This window comes from Amblyomma mixtum, chromosome 4, assembly GCF_055824585.1.
Source record: "Amblyomma mixtum isolate Tamu chromosome 4, ASM5582458v1, whole genome shotgun sequence".
Taxonomy (NCBI): domain Eukaryota; kingdom Metazoa; phylum Arthropoda; class Arachnida; order Ixodida; family Ixodidae; genus Amblyomma; species Amblyomma mixtum.
In genome coordinates, this window is record NC_143015.1 from 142,558,265 (window position 1) to 142,582,907 (window position 24,643).

The 24,643-nt window shown below is 43.8% G+C and overlaps 1 non-coding gene across 1 annotated transcript; it reads right to left on the minus strand.

Moving 5' to 3' along the window:
* Window positions 1–3,440: 3,440 nt before the first annotated feature.
* Window positions 3,441–3,512, minus strand: TRNAT-GGU (transfer RNA threonine (anticodon GGU)). The gene has a single exon. It is a non-coding gene; the product is annotated as a tRNA-Thr (tRNA).
* Window positions 3,513–24,643: the final 21,131 nt, after the last annotated feature.

The following is a 24,643-nucleotide window of genomic DNA, read 5'->3' on the forward strand; positions in this document are numbered from 1 at the left end:
AGATGTCCGAAAAAGACAAGATCAAGCACATCCTGAAGGGCATCGAACATGACGCCTTTCAAATGTTAACGTCCCGGGATTTGACTACGGTTTCCCAAGTTGTCAACCTTTGCCAGAGCTACGATGAGTTGCGCAAGCAGCGCCTCATCACTCCACCACCTTCCGGGCCTGTGGAACCACTTTCTGGTCTCTCCTCTACATGTGGGAGCTCCACGCTGCTGCAGCAGCTCAAAGACTTCATCCGGGAGGAAGTTGCTCGCCAGATATCTTTACTTCCGACGAACTGCGAGCTGTCCCAAAATTTGGCTCCCCTTCGACAGGTCATTGCCGACCGCGTGGCAGAGGCCCTTCCTTCTGTCGCTCCACCAGCTTCCATCCCTCAGCCCGCACCAGCCGTTGAGCCCCTCGCATATGCCGACGTCCCTGCCGCTTCACCAATGACGCCCGCTCCTGTCGCACCGCTGACGTACGCTGCCGTCGCTGCCCGACCGCGGCCAGCTAGCTACCCTTTGGTCTACGCTACGCCTCCAGGACCTGTACAGCAATTTATTCCGGCGCCACAGCCTTTTATTCCACCTCCTCCGCAGCGCCGCAATCCATGGCGAACAAGTGACAACCGTCCCATCTGTTATTCCTGTGGGTTTGCTGGCCATGTTGCCCGGTACTGCAGAAATTGCACTCACGCCGATTTTGTACCGCACCGAATGTCAGCTTCCTGGCAGCCGCCCCGAAATCAGTACGCAGCCGCCGATCCATCTGCAAGTTCCGTCGCGAATGACCGTGGCTCCTTTTCTCCTCGCCGCTCAACCTCGCCGCGTCGCCGCTCCCTATCTCCGCTGCGACGGCGTCCCAATCTGGCGCAAGAGGAAAACTGATTGCCGCAGTTCCTGAGGCGAGAACTGCGCAACGAGCGAACTGTCAAAGGCCTCACGTATCTCCCGCGAATCTACTTGAAGTTTCTGTTGACGGCGTTATAGTACTGGCTCTGGTCGACACCGGCGCTGCTGTTTCTGCCATGGCTGCAAGTCTTTGCCGTTCATTGCGCAAAGTAACGACACCTATTTCCGGATTCTCACTTTGCACGGCAAGTGCCCAGCCTGTCAACCCTATAGCGGTGTGCACGGCACGAGTCGTCATTCAGGAAGTTGTGTACGCAATAGAGTTCGTCGTTTTGCCTTCCTGCTCTCATGATCTTATCTTGGGCTGGGATTTTCTGTCGCGAAATAATGCGGTGATCAACTGTGCTCGTGCCGAACTGGAGTTTTTTGCGCTTGACGTACCGTTGCCGAACGTTCCTTCTCCGAAAGTCGTCGTTGCCGAAGATATTGACCTCCCTGCGTGCTCTTTCGTCCTTGTGCCCACCGCTTGTGATTTTCCCCGCAGTGCCGATGTCCTTTTCACACCCTCGCCCATCTTTATAAACCGCAAATGTCTTCCCCTGCCTTATGCCGTACTTTCTATATCAGCTGGCCTCACCGCGCTCTGGATTTCTAATCCGTTCTCCTTTTCCGTTTCCCTGCGTCGTGCCGAATGCCTCGGCACCGTACAGCTCATTGATTCCATTCTCACCGCTGACGAAACCACCGCTTCTTCTTCATCGGCGTCCAGCGAAGGGGTCCATCTTCTTCTTCACAATATATATATATATATATATATATATATATATATATATATATATATATATATATATATATATATATATATATATATATATATATATATATATGACAGAAGCCAACAGCCACAGAAACCAAGGGGCACAGGGGATTTTTTATTTATTTATTTATTTATTTTGTGGTGTTGATCAATTTAGAATACTACTGAATATGTTATCGCTTTAGAATACTACTGAATATGTTACCGACGACCGATTCGGAGGTCGTGGGTTTGGATCCTACCGGCGGCATGTGGTTGTTTTTTCTTCTGCTTTTCTAATCAATTTGGTTTAAGCGATAACATATTCAGTAGTATTCTAAATTGATCAACACCACAAAATAAATAAATAAATAAATAACAAATCCCCTGTGCCCCTTGGTTTCTGTGGCTGTTGGCTTCTGTCATATTTATAACGAGCTCCTCATTCCCCTTCCCTTGTTTACTTAAATATATATATATATATATATTGTAATAAAGAGAATTGGGGTTTGCTGCCTCAGCGGCTAGCGCTGCCGAAGGAGAGGAAGATGACAGAAGAAGACAGAAGACGAAGCTGACGAAGCTCGGGTGCGCGCTTGCGAACGCCGGCCTGCTGAGCAGCACTGCTGGGACAAGGACTGTGCCCGACCACAATAATTGTGCGAGTTTCCACATTACAATATATATATATTTGTCATTTATTTCATTGTTTAACATTTTGAGCACCTGTCAGTCGCCGCCTGTGCCTTGGCCAATCCCGCGCAGTAGGTACGCGCCATTAGTTTGAGGACAACTAGAACAACAACACAGAATGTGGTGTTCGCAGCAATAGAAGCTTACGAAGAACATCAAGAGGTTGATTTTATGTTTAAGTAATTTTTTCTGAGGATTCAAGACACAGATACTTTATTTTGTTTATTTACTTGCATGTACAGCTACCTTCAGACTGATGCTGTGGCATGGTTGTAATCGAGACAGATTCTCTAGATCTACAAATCAGATCTACAGTCGAAGCGAGAGTACGCTATTGAGGAGCGCCGATAGTATTGCGAGGCAAATTTACAAAACAATTGGCGTTCGTGCTGAAGAAAATAAGCCCCTAAAGATTGGTTAAGAATGTTAGTATAGGTTTGGACTCAGCAGTGTCTCGAGTCGACCCAGTCACGGAAAAACGACGCACACAATTGCGCTGAGTGTGTGTCGTTTTTCCTTCATTGTCCTCGTCTGCAAGCGCTACTTATCCCAGGAGGCTAGGAGATAAGGAAAGCTCAGGTCGTTGCCCTCGCATGCGACATACGTAACCTGCGCCTTTCTAAATTAAGCTCAACGCGGTTGATATTCAACCATTCGTCAAAAGCACATATACCTTGCAAAAGTTGTTTTTCAGCATCACTGCTTACCTGCTGAAACAAGTGAATAAATTTGACCGATGATACAAATAACAAACCAAATCAACGCATGCAATACAAAAGTGGAGAACCGAGACAAATGATCAACGTGCATCTTGCAAGTATACTGTCCAAAAGCTTAGACTGAATGGCATTTTCTTTTCAAATGATATATATATATATATATATATATATATATATATATATATATATATATATATATATATATAGCTGACGAGGAAAGGGCAATGAGGGGCTCGTTATAAATATGAGAGAAGCCAACAGCCGCAGAAACCAAGGGGCACAGGGGATTTTTAATTTTATTTATTTATTTTGTGGTGTTGATCAATTTATATTACTGAATATGCTATCGCTTAAAGCTAATTGATTAGAAAAGCAGAAGGAAAAACAACCACATGCCGCCGGTGGGATTCGAACTCACGACCTCCGAATTACCCGTCCGGTGCTCTACCGCTGAGCTACGGCGACGGCTGTCAAACCTTCTGCTTTCGAGGGGTATTTATGTTTACAAATAACCTAACCTTGGGAGTGTTCACCAGCGCCACCCACGTTCTTAAGCGGCGGACGTAGCACGTCCTGAGTTACCGCTGATGTGACGTAGAACGTCATCGAACGGAGAGGGTGGAAGCTGCGTGAGAACCCTCTTATGCTTCCTAAGGCATCAAGGCTGCCAGAACCGAGGCCCTCGTTAAGCAATTAAGCTGACGAGGAAAGGGCAATGAGGGGCTCGTTATAAATATGAGAGAAGCCAACAGCCACAGAAACCAAGGGGCACAGGGGATTTTTAATTTAATTTATTTATTTTGTGGTGTTGATCAATTTATATTACTAAATATGTTATCGCTTAAAGCTAATTGATTAGAAAAGCAGAAGAAAAAACAACCACATGCCGCCAGTGGGATCCGAACCCACGACCTCCGAATTACGCGTCCGGTGCTCTACCGCTGAGCTACGGCGACGGCTGTCAAACCTTCTGGTTTCGAGGGGTATTTATGTTTACAAATAACCTAGCCTTGGGAGTGTTCACCAGCGCCACCCACGTTCTTAAGCGGCGGACGTAGCACGTCCTGAGTTACCGCTGATGTAGGTTAGGTTATTCGGCTCAGGGAAGAGAAAAAAAGGAAAAATTAACAAAAAATACACATACAGGACAGGGAGCGGGGAGGGTAAATGTCGTCGCCCGCCACCCACGTATGCGGTCGCGGGGAGAAAAGAAAACAAAAAGGAGAAAGGGGAGAAAAAAAAGAATAGCGGGAGGGGAGAATGGACAGAGAACTGTGTCCTAACTAAGCGGACAGCTAGCAAAGTGTATAGAGACAAACAGTGGCCGACGCACAGCATAGATTTGAGATGCACTCAAATGTTGTCCACTTAAACGTTTGTGTATTTTTTGTTAATTTTTTCTTTTTTTCTCTTCCCTGAGCCGTTCTTCCTTCTGCATCGTCGGCTTGTTTTGGCTCATGTGTCGAACACCTGTACAGATGAAGACCCTTTAAGAAGAGAAGCAAGAACCATGTAACTTCAGTCTTGAAAAGGGACAGGCTCTGTCCGAAACGTCGACTCAAAATAAACGTTTACTTAAAAGAAGCGTTTCTCAATTTCGCATCTTATTTAAACTAGCAACCAAGTACGTTTATCTTGTTTTGCTATATATATATATATATATATATATATATATATATATATATATATATATATATATATATATATATCCTCTGGATTTACTCCACACGTCTATCGTACAGCTACGTTTCGTTTTTATTTTTGTTTTTAATTTGTTGACACGTGCTGAATTTCCTGGCGCACACTCACCGAGCCAGAGCAATTTTTTCGACCACGCATCAGCTGCTAGTGCGCTCCTGTCCTGTCCGTTCTCCTTGTATTTTTACGTGCTTTTCTGTGCGCCATTTTTAGATCGATTGTTATCAACTAGCTCAATTTTCTGCTTTACTAAGTTATTCACGTCCGACTTTTTTAGAACGCGTAAGCAATCATTAGGTTTTGCTCTTCATGTTTTTGCAAAAACACTTGAGGTTCTTGCAGGAAGGTTGGTTGGTTTATGGGGTTTAACGTCCCAAAGCGACTAAGGCTATGAGAGACGCCGTAGTGGAGGGCTCCGAAAATTTCGACCACCTGGGGTTCTTCAACGTGCACTGACATCGCACAGTACACGGGCCTCTTGCAGAAAGGAATGTACAACCTTGGCTCATTGACCTCCATAGACAGGTTGGCAGCAGTGTCTGAAACGGTGTCGCCCATGGGAGTGGCACTCGCTTTCGGGTAGGATTACTCTCTGAGAATGAAGAACGTGCTATTCAGGCAGGCCCCAAAAGCCGGCAGAGTTCTTGAGTGTTCAGGCTTGGCCTGGAGCTAGCGTCATCTTTTGCCTCAAGGGGGGGGGGGGGGGGGGGAGGTGGGGAGGTGAGGAGGTGAGGTGGCTCTCTTTCGCTGCACTGGCGTCGAATGGGACAGAAACGCGAGTGAAAAGCGCGACCACGTCGAAGGACGCCATGCGCTCGTATGTGCTCGTTTGTACGGGGCGAAGGTATTTCGAGGAAATTGCTTGCGTTATGTGCGTGTATAAATGTGCTGCTACCTCTCAGTGGAGAAAGGCTTGGTTGAGATGTTTTCAGAGCATCCGAAGCAGTGAGATGGTGAAGTCGACGATCAGTTGGCTAAAGGCACGAGGTTTGCATATCTGTAGATGTTCGTAAAAGTCTTGTGCAGAGCGATTTCTGCAGATTAGGCGCAAATTGAAGCTCTTTGATACCGGGAACTGAGAAACATACATACATACATACATACATACATACATACATACATACATACATACATACATACATACATACATACATACATACATACATACATACATACATGCATACATGCATGCATGCATACATACATACATACATACATTCATACATACATACATACATACATACATACATACATACAAACATACATACATACATGCATACATACAGGAATTTACATACATACATACATACATACATACATACATACATACATACATACATACATACATACATACAGGAATTTACATACATACATACATACATACATACATACATACATACACACACACATACATACATACATACATACATACATACATACATACATACATACATACATACATACATACATACATACATACATACATACATACATACATACATACATACATACATACATACATACATACATACATACATACATACATACATACATACAGGAATTTACATACATACATACATTTCGCCCAGAAGTCTGTTTGTTTTAGTGTGAAGCAGAGAAATTGGATCCATTTTTAAATTTTCGTAAGCTTGTTCCCTAAGAGTTATTTGACCGGAGTTCCTATTCTTGCCGACTTTTGTCAGCCGAAAAGATGACGATGAATTTTCTTGCAAGATTTTCCTGTGAGTTGATGTGTCTTTTTGGGAAAGGTGGCTGACTTCGTGTCTTTTACATCGTCCTCCAGTAGTTTTGTGAAAAGCCTTCGCCATGTTCAAGTGAACAGGGACGAGTGCACGGTATACACCGACGTGGTCTCTCTTTTGAACAGCGCTCCTGTCACCCTCGCCATGGCTGCAGCAAAACATGCCCTCGAAGAAAACGATGGCCTCTTTCTAGAACAAGTCTTAGGCCTTAACAGGGAGCATGTTCATCATTCTGGGATAAAAAATTTGAGAATTGCAGGACTGGAAGATAACCTTGTGGAAATATTGAAGGCAATGGTTCATTCTTCTGTTATGTAGCAAAATCATTCTTTGAAAAAATTTGTCGGTCGCATCGAAAAGTTAAGGCTTCCATAAAAAACCAATGGGAAACGCTTTTGACGACAGAAAAAAAGCAATAAAAAAAATGTCAGACTGTCGTCAGGCGATCTGCGGATATACTGATTGTTATAGCGGAATCTTTGATTCTATGAAAAAAAATTGCGTTAATAGATGGTTTCCCGCTCACAGATGCTTTTGTCCAGAATTGCTGGGAAGGCTTTTGTTGTTCTTCCTAAATAGAACGGTTATACGTTCTAGGCATCATTAGTTCACTGCCAATGAATGTTGCTACAAGTGCTAGCTTATTTCAGCCGCGTTGTCCGCTGTTATACAGTTTTGTGTTTGTCACTTTATATCGAGTGTATTGAATTTCTTATAGGACGACATTTTGTACGGTATTTTGTTTCGGCCAAGCCTTGTGTTTCTTGTGATTTTCTTCACTTTTGTGATAGCCTCATGAGGGGCTGCAGTATTTATAATTAGATAAAATGATGAGTGAGCACGTAATTCTCTTAATGTAGGGTGCCCTCTAAAAGAACAAATTGAAATTTATGACATTTATGATCGTATGGCCCTGCAAAGAACCATGGTGTTCAGCCTAACGCACTGAAACCGAAAAGGAGGCGTAGAATTGTTTATTAAGTCTCGTGAAGCACAGGCCTGAACTACTAGCCGAGATCACAAATACAATTCAAACTCCAGTAAACATCAAAGATGTCTTAAATTCCCGAAATATTGAAACTCATAATAAATTAACTGCTTGCTTTATGAGCGTAACTTACGGCAGCGCAGAACGCTGGCAAGTTAAGAAGGAATGACCTGCTCAATGAAATGTAAACATGGGAGGAATGAGAAAATATTTGATGTTATTCAGCATTTTCTTTGTGAGTGATATCTCTTCCGAAACTTCTCTGAATGAACGGTTTTGGACTTTCCAGTGTAGCGAGGATTTGTTGGCAGTGGCCCTGCATTGTAGGCCCCACGAACAACGTAGCGTTCTTCGAGATCATTGTAATCGGGGCAGCCTAGACGAAAAAGACGAAAGTTTTTGTAAAAAAGGCAAAATCTCTGAGTTCTGACATGGGGTTAACACACTGTCTGCTAAAACAATGAATTGAAATTTTTCAAAAGCTCTCGTTCGGAAAATACTCTCACTTGATGCTTCGTTTCACAATCCCGAAACTATTAAGGAAAGCTTATAACTCGTCAATGCCGTAATATTCTTTACTGAAACAAGCCACTGCGTCAATAAAAAAATCACTAGATTTTGCACGTTTGTTAGCTGCAGTCGAACTTGCGTATAACGATACTATGCGCTAAGATGTCTATCACGGCCATGCACGTCAAAAAATGACGATAAGTTGCATGAGGGGCGTGAATTACGTATGGCTAAGAATACCCATGTCCTTGATACATGGCTAAGAATACCCATGTCCTTGATACAAGGGGGTAAAACTGGCATCGGTACAGAATGTTGGGCGGGCGCGTATGCGAATAAGTTCTAACAGTCCCCGTTTACACTAAATTTTACGAGTAAACTTTGACTGGATAAGAGCAGCGATGTATAGTGCACTGTAAGTAGGCTTGCATGTTTTCATGCATGAGGGCAACAAAAAGTTGAAATAATTTATTTTGGACCTTTCTCTAAAAAAAAAAACTAATGCACTTTAAGTCATGGGCTGTAACAGGAGAGTCTTGGTCTGTAATGCGCTTGCCCAAAGAAGGGCTCAGTTTTCCCGCATAAACATCTATCGTACATTATGACCTTAGTTACATGACCGCCGCGTCAGGTTCGGTTTGGTGTTAGGTTGGGAATAAGGCACAAAATATGGGTGCGCATTGTTCCTCTCTCCACAGAGTGGGGATGGGAGATCGATCTCAGGTAATATATTCGATGGCTGCAGGCTGGTTTTATTGAAATATTATTTCGAGGAAAGAGCATGTCTTACCACACGTCCTTTGCAAACGTCGTGAACTGCATCATGTTGGAAAATAATTGTGTATAAAGAGTTGGTTGCTGTAGTTATGCGGGAAATACCGAAGACATGGCGACAGAGAAGAGGAATTTCAATGAATTTTTGATTTTCTTGTTCCAGTAATAGTAGTAATATTTATGATTTATGAGGAATTAGCGCCCAAAAGCGGCTCAGACTATGAGGGACGCCGTAGTAAAGGGCTCCAGAAACTTCGACCACGTGGGGTTCTTTAGTGTGCATTGACATCGCACAGGACACGGGCCTGCAGTATTTCGCCTCCATCGAAATTCGACCGCGACGGCCGGGATCGCACCCACGTCTTTCGGGTCAGCAGCCGAGGGTCATAACCAATGAGCCACCGCAGCGACTGTAATAGTTGTAAGAATCATTTAGTTAATCTTTGGTGCGATGTAAGTGTATTCCTTGCGGCTATTGAACTGCGTTCGAGACCACTGCTTGAATAAGCGGAATGATGACAGTCTCTAGCAGAGACTCGTCTTAAACGGCTCTTTTGGGGCAGCTTTACATGGCGGCATGGATCAAAGAAAGAAAATGTTTTTATTTAGGCACCTTACCAATCAACTGCATGGTGCGCACCAGTTCATCCCTCAGTATTCCCAACATCTTGTCGACTCCATTTTTACCCTGTGTAATGGAAACCGCATTGAAAAGGCCGCGTTAATCAATGCTTCTAATTAACATTAAATGTGAAGGAAATGATTTAGGGCAATACATGTCAAGGAAAATAAAAAATGGCTGAGGCCTAGCTAAGGTTAAGCCTAGTCAGATGCGAAGCATATTGATGGCTAGGCTTGGTAAAGTTCCTCGCTTTGTTCTTCAGTTGTTGTAGAACGTTGTCGCCGAGCCGCATATTGAGCACGCCGCTTGGCCAGACGTTCATCCCGCTCTTCATCGGTCTCTGTGGCACGCTGAAGCTTTCGCTTCTCGTTCAAATCAGCCCTGCTTCTAGGCGGCATCCCAACACCTGGCCGCCTCGTAAGTTCCCGGAGAGCGAGGCAAGCTCAGCTTTATACCGCTGCTGTAGCGTCACGTGGTCAGCCGCAGCGCCTCTGATGTGGAGCCTCCACCGCCGCGGCCGACCGCGCGAGCCGGCAGCCCATGTCTCCTCTGCTGTGACGTCATGTTGTCACGTGGTCAGCCGCCGCGCCTCTGATGTGGAGCCTCCACCGCCGCGGCCGACCGTGCGAGCCGGCAGCCCATCTCTCCTCTGCTGTGACGTCATGTTGTCACGTGGTGTCACGTGGTCACGCTCAAGGTCAATGGTAGCTCCACCGTCGCGCTCGACGGGCTTTAGTGTAGCTCTAGTAATATGCTTCGCATAAAATACGCGTAGCCACAGTGCTGAGGCCTCTTCTTGGGCACCCGACAAAAGACGAAAGTATTTGGGTATATTAGGGACGGGAAATTATCAGTAACAGCAATGAGATGGAACATAAGATTTGAATGGCACCTCATCTGGCAGATGAGTTCAAATAATTTTTGATAGAGGGCATCTTACTTCTTCGCTTCCAGCTAAAGGTGCAGTCTTTGCCAAAAGTTTAGAGCCCAGGGGGTTCACTTCCAAGCTTTATACTGGGACTCCAGGAACATTCATGGAAGTCCTACCTATTGCCAGAGGCAGTACCAGAAATCTTCTCATGTCCAGGAAATTTGGAGCGCTAGAGATCCATTAAGAACGACACAGTGTGGCTCAAAAGAAAACCCCCTGGGCTCCAAACTTTTGACAAAGGCTGTACGTTCCACGAAAGACATTGAGGTTTTTACAGTGATGGCTGATTGGGGATTTATGCAGGGTGAACACAGAAGGCGTCGCGTGTCGAATAAAACACTCGGATCAGTTCACTTCCTAGACAGTGACGAAGTGGTCTAGCGTGGCGTGAAACATAGAGTGAACGTAGTTTGGCAGCTGGGTGCCCTCATGTCCTTCTCACCTGTTGTAACGTGATAAGTGTGAATGAAAAATCGGAGGTTTGGTTGTTCGGTTGTGTGGTAGCTCCTAATGCAATGTAATTGACGCAACCCCTCGTTCACATCTTTAGTAATTGGGGATACAGCGAGAAATTTTTCTCACACTCGCAGAACTTGCTTTCACCACATGAAATGAGTGGGAAAAGCTCGGGATGTTTTCACATTCCGGAAACCACAAGGCGGATTACGCGGCTTTCTGCAGTTTTCAGGTTGCGGGTAACCTTACACACTCATCCTGCACCATATATGAGGTATGCTGCGGCACGTGACGACACCTGCTTTCTGCTCCGTGGTTCTTAACCTTGAATAGGAGTTCCTTGTCGAGCGCTCTTAAAGGTGCACAGAAGAAGAATCTAAACTCGTCTTTTTGCCGCTGGAACTCGATCTACACGTTCCTAGCGTCCTTAGAAACTTCAAATTATTGTCCAGTGTGGCCGATTCCCCTAATTTAAATCGGATTAACGTCCGCCTCCCGCCATTTTTTTAAAATTCCCCGCAGACGGTGGGAGGAGTCGACCAACGCATGGAGTGCCTGTGAGGAAGTCGCGTGGCGACTTTGCTTTCGCTTTTATTTTGTTTATTTCAGCTTTCCGTGAATAAATAGGGGATGAGAATGAAATATAGTTCCAACAAGTATAAACTGAAGCGAAGCCTTGAAAACTACAATGGTTTCTATATGATACGCAAAATGCTTTTAAATACGCCAATGATCACCCTGTGAAGAAATCCTGCTTTTTGCTGGCTGTGACGAAAAGAAAAGACATGTAAACGGCACGATGGCAAAACCAGCCATTACAAGAGTAGAATAAGCGCAGTGGAAGTGAAAACCTTTTTCGGAAAGCGTGGAAGTGTGGTATCTATTAATACAGATCGTTTGCAAGGGAGAGTGACAAAGGTCGCTCTCTGTGGATGCTGAAATTTCGAAAGTGGTGGATATTCGGGAACATCGGTTTTGTATGTATTATACTTATAGCGCAATCGCTCAAAAATTCTTTTAGTCAGTCTATAGACTGTCCATAGACTTCTGCGCATAACGTCTATATACTCTCTATAGACAATTCCTAGAGAACAGTCAGTAGACAATATAAATTCTATCGACTGTCTATAGAGAGTCTATTGATTTGTGGCCATACGCTTTTAGATTTTTGTCTCTAGACAATTTATAGACCATGAATAGACAGAAGAAAATATCTATATGAATTCAATAGAGTCTATAAGATTTCTATAAACTGTCTATAGACCAGTTTTATAAGGGTCAAATGACTCAAAAAATGAGGAAACAAAACACGCACCAGCGATGTACTTTTTTTTCCTCGCCCTGTGTGTCCTTAGCGCTACAAGCATGTCACATAGTTTTGCTTTACAATCAGTCAACGAAAAGAAATGAAAGTGGGGAACGTACATTGTAAGCCAGGCTCCAGAGCGCAGGTCGCCCTACAAATACAGCGCGGGCTCCGAGGCTGAGCGCTTTGGCAGCGTCCTCTCCGCTGCGCACGCCTCCGTCCAAGTAGATTTCAGTGCGGTTTCCAACTGCTTGCACAATGAGCGGAAGGGCGTCAATCTGCTAAAAAATGTGTCTCTACGTGTGTACCTCTCGAGAAAATCCAGCAGTTCGCACTTCGACAGGGCACAGCACAACATTTAAAATTAGTAGTATATTGGGAGCAGCGGGCGCCTTGCGAGTAACTGTACAAACCTTATTCGATGACTCTGTTTTTGTGCAGGGAATTGCGCTAAACTGGTTACAAGACGAGATACGAAAAAAAATTTGTGTATGACGAAGGCGAGCAGAACCGTAAAAACAACGCCTAGAATCTAGGAGCATTTAGTTTGCTTGGCTACGTCGGCGACTTCCCTCTTGCCCGTTGAAAGGACGGACGAGATGAACAAGAATTCAGTCGTAAAGATTTAACAAGACGTATTTAGAACACACGACTCTGCGTACGAACTGCCTGCAGTTTCAGGTTTGGGCTCTTTGATAATTAAGTCAAGAAAAGCGCTCCACAGACGTGTTGGCAGCATAAGAAAAAAACAACAAAAAGTAATCCGACATTTTTTTTACTCTATACACTCCAATCTTATAAAAAGATTCATCGCTTATTTTTCATATTTCCAGCCATAAAAAAGTCCGGTAAACACATTCATGAAAAGAACCTCGATGCCCAAGTGGCCATGTTAGAAGAATGCCGACGACTTAGTGATTTAAGTCTCCGAAAAGGTGCTAAAAAAAACGGCCAGAAAATATCGGACAAATAATAGCCTTCTAGAAAAAAGAAGAGGCCTTTGGTATCCTGTACACCCACAAGGTTTCTCATCGCCTAAACAATAAAACGAGCAAGCAAGGCACCCCAGTTGTCTTTTCTGCACAACAGAAATTGCAGGACTTTGTGTGAAAAGTAGCAAGATTACAACAGAGGATCACTCCTTGATGGGAGATTGTGCGCGAAATAAGATTTATTGACTTCGACAATTAAGGAACTCGTGCGCCACATTCCACTTCCATGCGGCCGGCAATGCCAAAATCTGACAGGCAAATGGCAGGCAAACACGCATTTAAGCAACAGGTAGGAAGCGAACCAGTCCTTACAGGTAAACTCGCTCTGTGAACTTAAGGAATTTAAGGCGTTACCAAACGTATCCGAAAATTATTTACATTGCTAGTCCTTGAGCTATAAAAATACGTCGACTTCGTGTGCTGTGAAATCAATGAAGTATGAAAATGCTGGAGGCCATGTAAAGCGACGTTTGTTGGCGCATGTGGAAGTTTCTGTACACAATGCTGCTAACAGGACAATGTTTACTCTCTCGTAAGTTCCCATACCGTTGCCGGATCGCCGTCGAGTATCCTGCCGCCGTGGTTTGACACGATCACGGCCGCTGCACCGTAGTCCACTGCTTCGACGGCGGCTTCAGCTGCAAACCGGCCAACCCTTCCTTTAATAGCAAATCGACAGAATGACGCGTATATATGGCGGGATGCGATAGAGTTCTGGTTTTGTGTTGACAAGAAATTTTTTTGCTAAAATGAATTATGGTTTCAATACGATAGGGAAGGAGCCCATTGCTATTTGGTTTTGCAACAATGTTGAATATGGGCGGAACGAAGACAAATGAGCGTGAGAGAATGCCAATGATGCATCGTGTGCAAAATAGGCTTAGGCGCGGTGTAAGCTTTTGTTGTGTTTAGCGGAATATGTGCCCTTGGCATTCAGAAAAAAATTACCACAGGAGCGGCTAACTTTTCCTGTATGCATATATTGCCAAGCTGCCCATGCTGTAAAAGAACGAGTAACAGGTTTGGTTTGGTTAATGGGGTTTAACGTCCCAAAGCGACTGAGGCTATGAGAGACGCCGTAGTGAAGGGCTCCGGAAATTTCGACCACCTGGGGTTCTTTAACGTGCACTGACATCGCACAGTACACGGGCCTCTAGAATTTCTCCTCCAAAGAAATTCCAGCCGCCGCTGCCGGGATCGAACCCGCGTCTTTTGGGACAGCAGCCGAGCACCATAGCCACTGAGCCACCGCGGCGGCAGTAACAGTTAGTTCTAAACCTGTAGAACATGCAGGGATGTTTTTGCACATAGAGCTACTTTGGCGTGTGTTTTCCCAAAATATAGAAGGAGCAAGAGTGTAATGAAATATAAGAACCTTGCATAACTTTTTACACTTGATCTGTAAGAGGTCTCATGAGGATCACTTATGCCATAAATAATTTTTCCTCTAAGCTGATTTAATTGATTCATCAAGGGATTATTCAAATGTCTAAGGTAAGAAACTTGGTAAACATTTGCCGCTGCCAGTATAATAGAGATTTAGAGACAGCAGCCAAGCTAGGCGGCTGGTACATATATGCCTTACTACATATATACGCAAGTAGAGGGCCCCCAAGGTGGTGGTATGAACTTTTAAAAGCTAAATGTTTTGTTTTTCTACGAGAAAAAAGAGCAGGTGTGAAAAATAAAAATAAAAGGTGCTCCCTACATAACACATACTTGATATGCTCTCCACAACTTTCTTGAGTGATTACAGAAATGCAAAATAATTTTTTAGTGGTGCAGCGGTTAGATTACACCGAAATATTTTCTTAATGTATATATCACATTTTTCCTGCAATAACGAAACAGTTGTTCGACAATAGCTGGGATTTATTGGTAAATATTGCTTTCTAAACGAATTCGCGTTCTTATTTCAGCAGCAAAGAAATTCTTCATGCTTAAAATGTGTAGCGTTCGCAGTTAAAGGTGTTACGCGTTGTTTGAGCAATTTTAACTATTTCTAGTGCTGAACATGATGCATATTTAATCTCCAAATAAGTTAGCGAAGTGATGTCTGAAAAATTTTCAGGCATTGGTTTCTAATTGCTTTGAACTTAATTTTTTTAATACAGAAAAGTAAAGATGAGGTAGTATTTGAGCGAATTCTGCAGGAAAAAAATTGGCTGTGGTTTAGCTCTGGTTAACCCTAGTTGAATTGCGAAAGCAACTCGGCACGTAGGCTACGCAGCGTCTCATTCCGACGCTCTCGAGAACTCAAACCGGTCTTTTCGGCAGTTAAAGAGTCCACTCCTGGACGTGACATCACTTCTTCTAGCCGCCTCGTCGTTACGAAGCTTCACGAGTCGTGCGGCGCGTTCTTCTGCCGTCTCTTGAGTGCGTTGTCTCTTCCTCGCTTCACTCTTTCGCATTTGCCTCTCTTTCGCGCTCTCGATAACGACTAGAACCCATTGAGGCGAAGCACACACACACACACACACACACACACACACACACACACACACACACACACACACACACACACACACACACACACACACACACACACACACACACACACACACACACACACACACACACACACACACACACACACACACACACACACACACACACACACACACACACACACACACACACACACATAAGTACCCCCCGCGAGGCGACATCTCCTCTCCCTCTACCCCAGCGGATCACATCTGGTGGAGCGAGCGGCGATGACAGCGGCGTCGACGGCGGCGCCATCTGTTGGAGCGCGGCTGCGGCGTTGCTAGGCAACGGCGGCTCAAGGTCGTTCGTGGGCCACGGCATACGGCTGAAGTGCGACCACGCGACGAGCCCAGCTGGCTGGCGTAGTGTTGCTTTCGCAACAAAAACCATCAACACTTTATTTACCTAAGAAAAGCGAAGATGTTTTCAAGCTGATTTCAGCCTCCTTGAACAGTTGTCTTTGGCAGCCTTTCAGTAAGGACGGTTCCTAGGTTGACCGGCTAATGGCCTTACGGCACTCTTCAGCGTAGTGCATGCACTTACGTGTAAGGACACCCTTGGCGACTACTGATAGGTTCGATATGCTGCGCAACCACTCCACGTCCTTCCATGTGACTGAAGCCGACAGGTACTTGGCAATGTAGTGATCACTACCTGGATCGAAGCTGAAGCAATGGCCAGGGAACGATGCATCCAGATTGGCAAAACTGTGAGTAATGAACAAAATGTGCACAGGCTGAGTTCAGTAGGAGTTTTTTCTCCTAATCTGCATATGCTCGCATGAACTCACGAGGTGGAAAGTGATACCGCTGCAGGAAGTATTGGTTATTTTATTTATTTATTTATTTATTTATTTATTTATTTCATAATACTGCAGGCCAATAGATTGGCCCATGCAGGAGGGGCTATACAAGGCATTGAAAATGACAAATACAAAGAAAAATACATACGGTTACAAACAATGAGCACAATAACAAAATACAAGGCTCATTCACTCGAGAAAATGCTTCTCAAGAGCTTTGCTAAAATTTGAGGACTGGAAAATGGCCTCGAGAAGAGAGTTCCAGTCGGAAACAATCCGCGGAAAAAAACTGTGCTTGAATGAGTCAGTCTTTGCAAAAATGGGTTCCAGCAAATGAATTCGTGAATGGTGTGTTCGGCGCGACAATTGTTTGAGAATTACAGGGCGGGGTATGTTTAGTTTATGTGTTAAAAGGTTATGCATAAACAACAGACGGGAAATTTTTCTGTGTACTTCAAGTAATGGAATATGGTTGGTTTTCATTAGTGTTGTAGGTGAGTCTAACCTCCTGTATTTGTTATAAATAAACCTAACCGCTTTCCTTTGCACCATCTCTATCTTGTATATGTCTTTCTTTGTGAATGGATCCCATAATGCCGAAGCGTACTCTAATTTGGACCTAATGAATGTTGAGTATGCAAGGAGTTTAACTTTACTTGGGGCATCTTTAAGCTTCCGCCTTGAGCAGCAAAGCTTGGAAAAGGACGAGGAGCAAATGTCTGCAATGTCTGAAGTCCATGTTAAGTCATGAGTTAACGTTACCCCTAAATATTTGTATTGTGTAACCTCGTGGATTAAATGATTTTGCAGGGTGTAAGAGAAAGAACTAAAATGTTTTTTGCGCGAAATACGTAAGAGAACAGTTTTATCAAGGTTTAGTTGCACATCCCATTTTACGCACCACTGATGAACAGCTAGAAGCGCATTTTGCAACATGGAGTGATCGTTCTGGTTATTTATGGTATTAAAAAGTATGCAATCATCTGCAAAAAGCTTTAAAGAGACATTTCCGGGGATGGAAGTAGACAGATCGTTGATATAGATTAGGAAAAGCAGTGGCCCTAAGACGCTGCCTTGAGGTACACCTGAAGTAATTGGAAGATCGTTAGATCTACAGCCATTAACGTCTACGTATTGTTTTCTATGTTTAAGATAAGCACGAATCCAGTTGACAAGATAAGTAGGGACGCCAATACTATCTAATTTAGAAATGAGTTTGCCATGAGAAACAGTGTCGAAAGCTTTGCGGAAGTCTAAAAAAAGAACATCAACCTGCCCGGATTTATCAAGAACAATTTGGAATTCATTAACCATAGAAACCAACTGCGTCACGGTGGACATACCCTTTCTGAAGCCGTGTTGCAAAGGGGATAAAATGTTATTTTCAGCTAGAAACGAATTAAGGTACCCTGAGACTATGTGTTCTATTAACTTACAACAAGAAGAAGTAATTGAAATTGGTCTGTAGTTAGAAATACTTAGCTTGTCCCCTTTTTTATGGATTGGTACAACGCGGGCCATTTTCCAGTCCTCCGGCAACATCACCAGAAATTAAAGAGACTTGAAATATCTGTGTTAAAAACTCGGATACTTGTGTTGCAAAACGTTTAAGAAAAGCATTTGCAAGCCCATCAGGACCAGAACATTTCTTATCATCAAGTTTACGCAGCATCGACAGAACACCATTCACAGAAATAGCCGGTACGTTACCAAGATCTTCACCTCGAATTCTAGCTGTGGTTGCCCTCTCTGTCAGAAATACGCTTTGAAAGTAAGAGTTAAAACCTTCTGCAATCACTGTGCAGTCGGTCACAATGTCGTCATTAATTCGAACCTCGCTCAACTGCTCATTCTTTCGACCTAAAAAATTCCAAAACTTTTGGGGATTGCTTCTGATGAATTCGGGGAGCGTCATGTTAAAATAATGAAACTTTGCTGATTTTAACTTTAAGGCAAGTTTCTGTTTCAGTAGTTGGAACTGTTGTAATGAAGATATCTTTTTCTTCCTAAGTCGCTTCACTTTGCGTTTCAGTTGAAGAATTTCTCGGCTTATCCAAGGATTGCGACGAATGATATGAACTTTTCTAAGTGGAATAAAATGTTCGGTACAGTACTGCACTGCATTCTTAAAGTGATGCCACAAACTATGAACGTCATTCCCGGAAGAGCTGCTTAACAGCGACTCTAAGGCGTCGATGACTGCATTATCATCAGCACGAACGAAGACCTTTATCATTTTAGCTGGACGCACCCCCGAAGCACCAGTCGAAGCACAATAAACATAACTTGCAAAAGCAAAATCCTTTCCCTCTATTTTCCTCACATTAGTTTTAATGCATTCTCTTCAAAGCAAAATGGCCGACTCTTACAATAATGGTTGTTATCATTGTTTAGAATTTGTATTACCATGCATCAAATTATTTACATTGTACTACTTTTTGTTTCTATAAACATTTGCTAATAAAAAGTCGGCAGCGGGTTACTTCGTTTCACGCACTCCAGGCAATCGCGAATTACTAGGAAATCTTGAGAAATTTATACTCACGACAAATGAATGTACAAAGTTCATGCATGTAAAGTGCATTAAAACAACCTTGTTCGCACAACGGTCGTCATTCCTTATCTGAGTAGGTGGGGAAATTGGTTGCAGCTAGGTAGCAATTTGACTAAATAAAAATCTCACAGATTATTTGTGTCAAGTTGATTTCGAATCAAATTATGGTATAGAAAGATTAAAAAAAGATCTTCATTAGCTTTGTTGGTAGGAATGTGTAATTTTTCTACTTTCCGCGTATTGCTGTTGAGAGATGGTTACTATAAATAAAAAAAAATTGACCATGCGGACAAATGTATAAAATACTCAAGCTTTGTTGTACAACACTCTAAAAGCACCTAAAACAACGTTGAACTGAAAAGAAACATTATCAAAGACGTCTCCTTAGCCGAGCATAATGAGTGGGTTTGTTAGAGCATTTAAATTTCAGTGATCTCAATCCAAGCTTCACTTGCTTTCCATTTTAAGAGCTAGAGAGAAATGCAACATTAAGTGGAGAACGTTTACGCCAGTACTCATCAACGCATTTTGACTTGACGACATACATGGTGTGTTCTGAAAGTAGTAGGACTCATTTTTTTAAACAAAATTTATTCAAGAGAATAGTACAAACGATTACAATTTTTGAAGGTAGCACCCTTCCGCACCTACACGCTGCTGCCAATGAGTTTTCCAGTCTTCGTACGCCTCCAGGAACGCCTGGACCAGAAGGCTGTTTAGCTCCCTCGTCACGGCCTGTTGAACCACCTCTACCGATCCGTGATGTTTCCCCTCGAGCGTCGATTATGTTCCCGGGAATAGAAACAAGTCTGGCGGGGCCAAGTTGAGGCTGTAGGGGGGCTGAGGCAGCGTTGCCGCCTTGTGCTGGGCAAAAAATTGGGGTCCTCATTCACATGATGAAGAAGATCTTACCGGTTGGCCTTTTCCTTCTCTGAAAACACTCCCGGCACCAACTTCGCGTACGCTTTCCTCATGGATAAGTTTTCTGTCACGATCTCAAAAACTTGGGTTTGAGGAATGCTCAAGTCATCAGCAATCATTCTGATACTCATTCTACGATCACTGTTAAGTAAATGTTTCACTCGCTACACATTTTCGTTGGTCTTGCTGGTCGAAGGGCGTCTGGAGCGGTCGTCTTCCCCCACTCTTTCCTTACCTTCTCGGAAAAGCTTATGCCACTCAAAAAACACGTGATCTACACATGAAAGCGTCACCGTAAGCCTCCTTAATCAGGTTGTGAGTCTCTTTGCCCGTTTTACCAAGATTTACTCAAAATTTGATCGCGTATCGCTGATCGAGTAAACGCTCGACGATTCTGCATGACGAGACGTTTCGACAGGGGTTCACAGTACAATCGACCTCCTCTCTTCAACGGCCGAGAGCCTACTGCCGATTTTCCCCAGCATTCCCAATATCCCCCTTCAACGATCCTGCACGCGCAGACCACCTCTCGTCCGCCCGTTTGCCCAGGAAAAAAACAGTCCTACTACTTTCAGAACAGACCCTGTATATTGTGACTGGTTGATAGGAAGTTGATAAAGTTTTATTTCTTTCCATAAACTATTGCAAGTAGCAAGTTAGTATGAAATAGCATCATATCAGTAGAGAGAGGATGAATGCTTGGAATAGTCAAGTATTATTACCTCGCGCTTCAAGGCAAATAAAAGACCTCTATACACAAAGCAAACTAAGATGACATTCTGTTGCATGAGCAGTAAAGGTTTTGTAGGAAGTTCATTTCAATGACGGGTTCTTAGCAGACATTGCTCTCGACGCCCTTCCCCCTCTCAGATATCTTCAAGATTTCTATGGTTCTATTACACCGCGAAAAGTAATTTCTCTGAATGTTGTTCGTAAAAAGAGTCAAATTTCAGAGCATACCACCAGGATTTGAAGTCAGTGGTCGAGTGCAGTATTGGGACGCCGGAAAAAAATACATATAACGCTCACTTTGTTTCTTGAACCGAAGAAAATTTTTTCCTAAAAATGCATGACTATTGTTCCTTCGTAAAATGCGGCAAACAATGCTGTTATAAAATTTATCGCATATTTCGAGTTTTCTAAAAAGTGCGCAGTTTTTTGCATTGAGAAAAAGTGTTAGGCTGTCTGGGACTTGCAATATTTTGCTAAATATATTGCAATCAAATTTAATGGATTTTCCTAGTGCGTATAAAAGTACAAGTAAGCACGTACTATTTATTGGACGCCATCCCCAGTGGCTGACGTGTCTTGCATAATCAAGTAGAAATTCACTTTAGACGCGTACTTTGAAGTAATACGGTACAGTAGGCCTCTTTGCGGCCTTTCAACAAGAAATTGCACTGCCGTCCTAGTCATTGTGAAAATTTTTAGGTCACGTGACCAGAGAGATCACTGTCATTCGTAAGCTCACTTACATTTACCGAGCTAGCGATGGAAAACGACAAGTTGATTTCTAAAAGAACCGGATAGCAGTCGGCCAGTTCATTTTAGCTAAGTAAATTTCCTCGTTACAAGCCATCCCTCCCTTCGTTGGATTCAGTCCGTCACTGATAAAACACTCAACTGGACAAGCCCGCCGCGGTGACTCAGCGGTTATGGTGCTCGGCTTCTGACCCAAAAGACGCGGGTTCGATCCCGGCCGCGGCGGCGGTCGAATTTCAATGGAGGCGAAATTCCAGAGGCCTGTGTGCTGTGCGATTTCAGTGCACGTTGTTAAAGAACCCCAGGGGCTCGAAATTTCCGGAGCCCTTCACTACGGCGTCCTTTGGGATGTTAAACCACCATAACCCAAAGTGAACTGGAATATGGACGCTCTATTTGCTTCCTGAAACCCGTCACATAACCGCCTACGCGTAGGCATACTTACCTAACTCCTTCTGGTAGACGAACTCGACTCCTGCGGAGGTTGCCACGTTGTCCCGCCACTGGGGAGTCCACGGTGACCACGATAGCTCCGTATCTCTCTTTTTCGGCTCTCTTCACGATGGACTCAGTCAGTGAACGGTTCCGGAACAAGTAGATTTGCTGCCAGAGGGTTAGGTTTGGCGCACTGGCCCTAACCTCTTCGAGCGTCATCGAACTCATGGCACTGAGGATCATCAGGGTCCCGGCAGCCTCTGCCGCTGTGAAGTCATTGCAAGATGAAGTAAGGCGTTTGCGGTGCTGGAATTTATTCTTGTTTCTTAAGTCAACGTAAAAACGCATCAAAAGATACAAAGAGGAGACAGAAGAATGCGGTACTGATAAGAGAACATTTACTGAGCCCCACCAAAGCTTTTTTACATCAGTCGACGAGCATCACGTCTCTCTTCGCTTCAGTAATACCTCTTGAAATAATCTCCAGTTGTACCGTCCTAGTTCATTTTTGTATCATTAGTCTATACAAAACAATGCACTAAATGTTCTGTCCATAAGTCAAACAAAATCTTTGAGGTTGTCGTACTTACGGGGAAATTTTCGATGACTGCGTTCAAATCAGCTTATTTTGCCTCTTCATCAAAAGTACCGAGGAAAGTGGAGAGCAGTGCATGGGGGCAAATGAGTGCCACAAACAGGGCACATTTTGCGATATTTCACTAAAATAAAAGGCGATCAACAAATTAATAGAAAAAAGGGCACGTCTTCTGCGTTGTTAAAAGAAAAACACACCCAAACCTGGCGCATATCTCATCGCAAGGTGATGCAACCATAGTTGATCTGCTGAGGCCTCCCATAATGTGACCAGCGATCTATGCTTCCAGTGTTGTTGAAGTTCACTGCTAATGCAGACCCAGTGGTGCGAAACCTTAAAAATGCCCCAAGATGTGGCAGCAGGTGATAAACTGCAAACCATCCATAGTATCTTTAAAGCTTGCATATCACAGGATGCAGGAAAGTGAATACTAGGGCTTGAATTGATGCTACATGCACAATGCGTGATTTTAGAGACTAAGGAAGAAGATTTCGAGGAACCCCCATTATCTGCTGCCAAAAATCTGAAAGTCCGCTTCTATGTATAGCGTAAAAACCAGGGTGTCGAACCGGCATTTTTTCGGGTTCGGTTCGGGTTCGGATTCACGCCTTTCGGGTTCAGTTCCGGGTTCGGCTCTAGAAGGGCATTCCGTTCCGGTTAGAACCGGTTCGGACCATCTCGAACCGGTTCAAACGGGTTCAAACGGGTTCAGGACCAAAAAAAAATTAGAACGCAGATGGGTTTCAGTCAACCTTGCTATGCGTTTTCTTTTTTCTGGCACATCGGTATACAAAATAAAAAAAATGCAAAGAATTGTTTACGAGAACATAAAACCGGGCTAGTTGGTAGGGGTTCATGCTTAAGCAGCGCAGTAAACAGGAAAAAAGGAAATCTGGAGACGACACAGACGCTGACTAACAACTGGTTATTACATTCTTGGAAAAGTATATGAAGGCGCAAGCCACAGTGAACAATCCAAAAAACAGACGAACGAAGATTAAAACTAAAAAACCATACTGCGCGTGCACATCATAGTCGAGTCATGACATCTTTTTCAACAAAATTCGAAGACTATATTCCATAGTAGACGGCGCTCCTCTATCTCCTGGACCTCACACAGATGCCATGAAAGCCTGACTCTTTATCTACGAAATTGATGGATGGTGAAGCAACACGCTCATCTTCTTCCTTCCTGAACATAAAGGCCTCTACCATCGCCCTACAATATCGATCAGGGTGCTTAAACAGAAGACTTGTCTTTCTAAGTGGGGAAGCAGTGGGCATTTCTTCGAACATGACAGATGGGTGAAAAAAGTAGCGGTGTCGTACAACTTGGCTTTGCATTGCCGCGAGTGCCACAATTGCTTCCCTCAGTAAAGAAGACAAGTGTCTTGTTTAATAACCCTGTTTGCATTTGTAGGATGTTGGTGGAGACTTTTATGATCAGGAAGGAAGCAGATGAGTTTTTTGCTTCATCATCTGTCTATTTTGCAGATAAGGAGTCAGGCTTTCATGGCAATTGTGTGAGGCTCACGAGATAGGAGAGTGCCGTCTACTATGGAAGATAGTCTTCGAATTTCGTTGAAAAAGACATCATGACTCGAATGTGATGGGCATGCGCAGTATGGTTTTTAAGTTTTAACCTTTGTTCTTTTGTTTTTTGGGGTTGTTCCCTATGTCCTCGCCCCTATATACTTTTCCGAGAAAAAATAACCAGTTGTTAGTCAGCGCTCCTGTCGTCTCCTTCTGCCGTGTTTAGTGCGTTACTTAAGAATTAATAAATTGTTTAATGCGAGATGTTCTCAATTTACCCATTTTATTTTATTATCCGCAGCAAAAGTATGAATTTACGGCAACAACCGCAAAATGAAATGAACTCGAAATTAATGAAAATCGGCTATGTATACGCCATAATCCACCTTATGAGGTGCAAGGCGAAAAGCCGGTGGATTTTGCATCTACAAAGCCTTCCTGCTTGAGCAGTTTGGGAGACCCCGTCGCGCGAGTAATAGGTTTCCCCTGAAGCTTGAGTCAGTTGGGAGCTTACTGTTCGCAGTGTACTTACAGGGCCTCAAAATTGCCGCCGCACGCGCCCTGTACGTTCCCGCGCACTACTGAGAAACGAAACTGTCATGTAGCGGCACCTACATGCAGACAGAGACCTTTCCGTCGCCCCGAAACCGACTTGCCAGTCCCCCCCTCCTTCACTATAGCATGGTAAAAAAATGTGCCAGAGTCCCTCCACCGCCCATCCGCCGCCCAACGAGAGGATCCAGA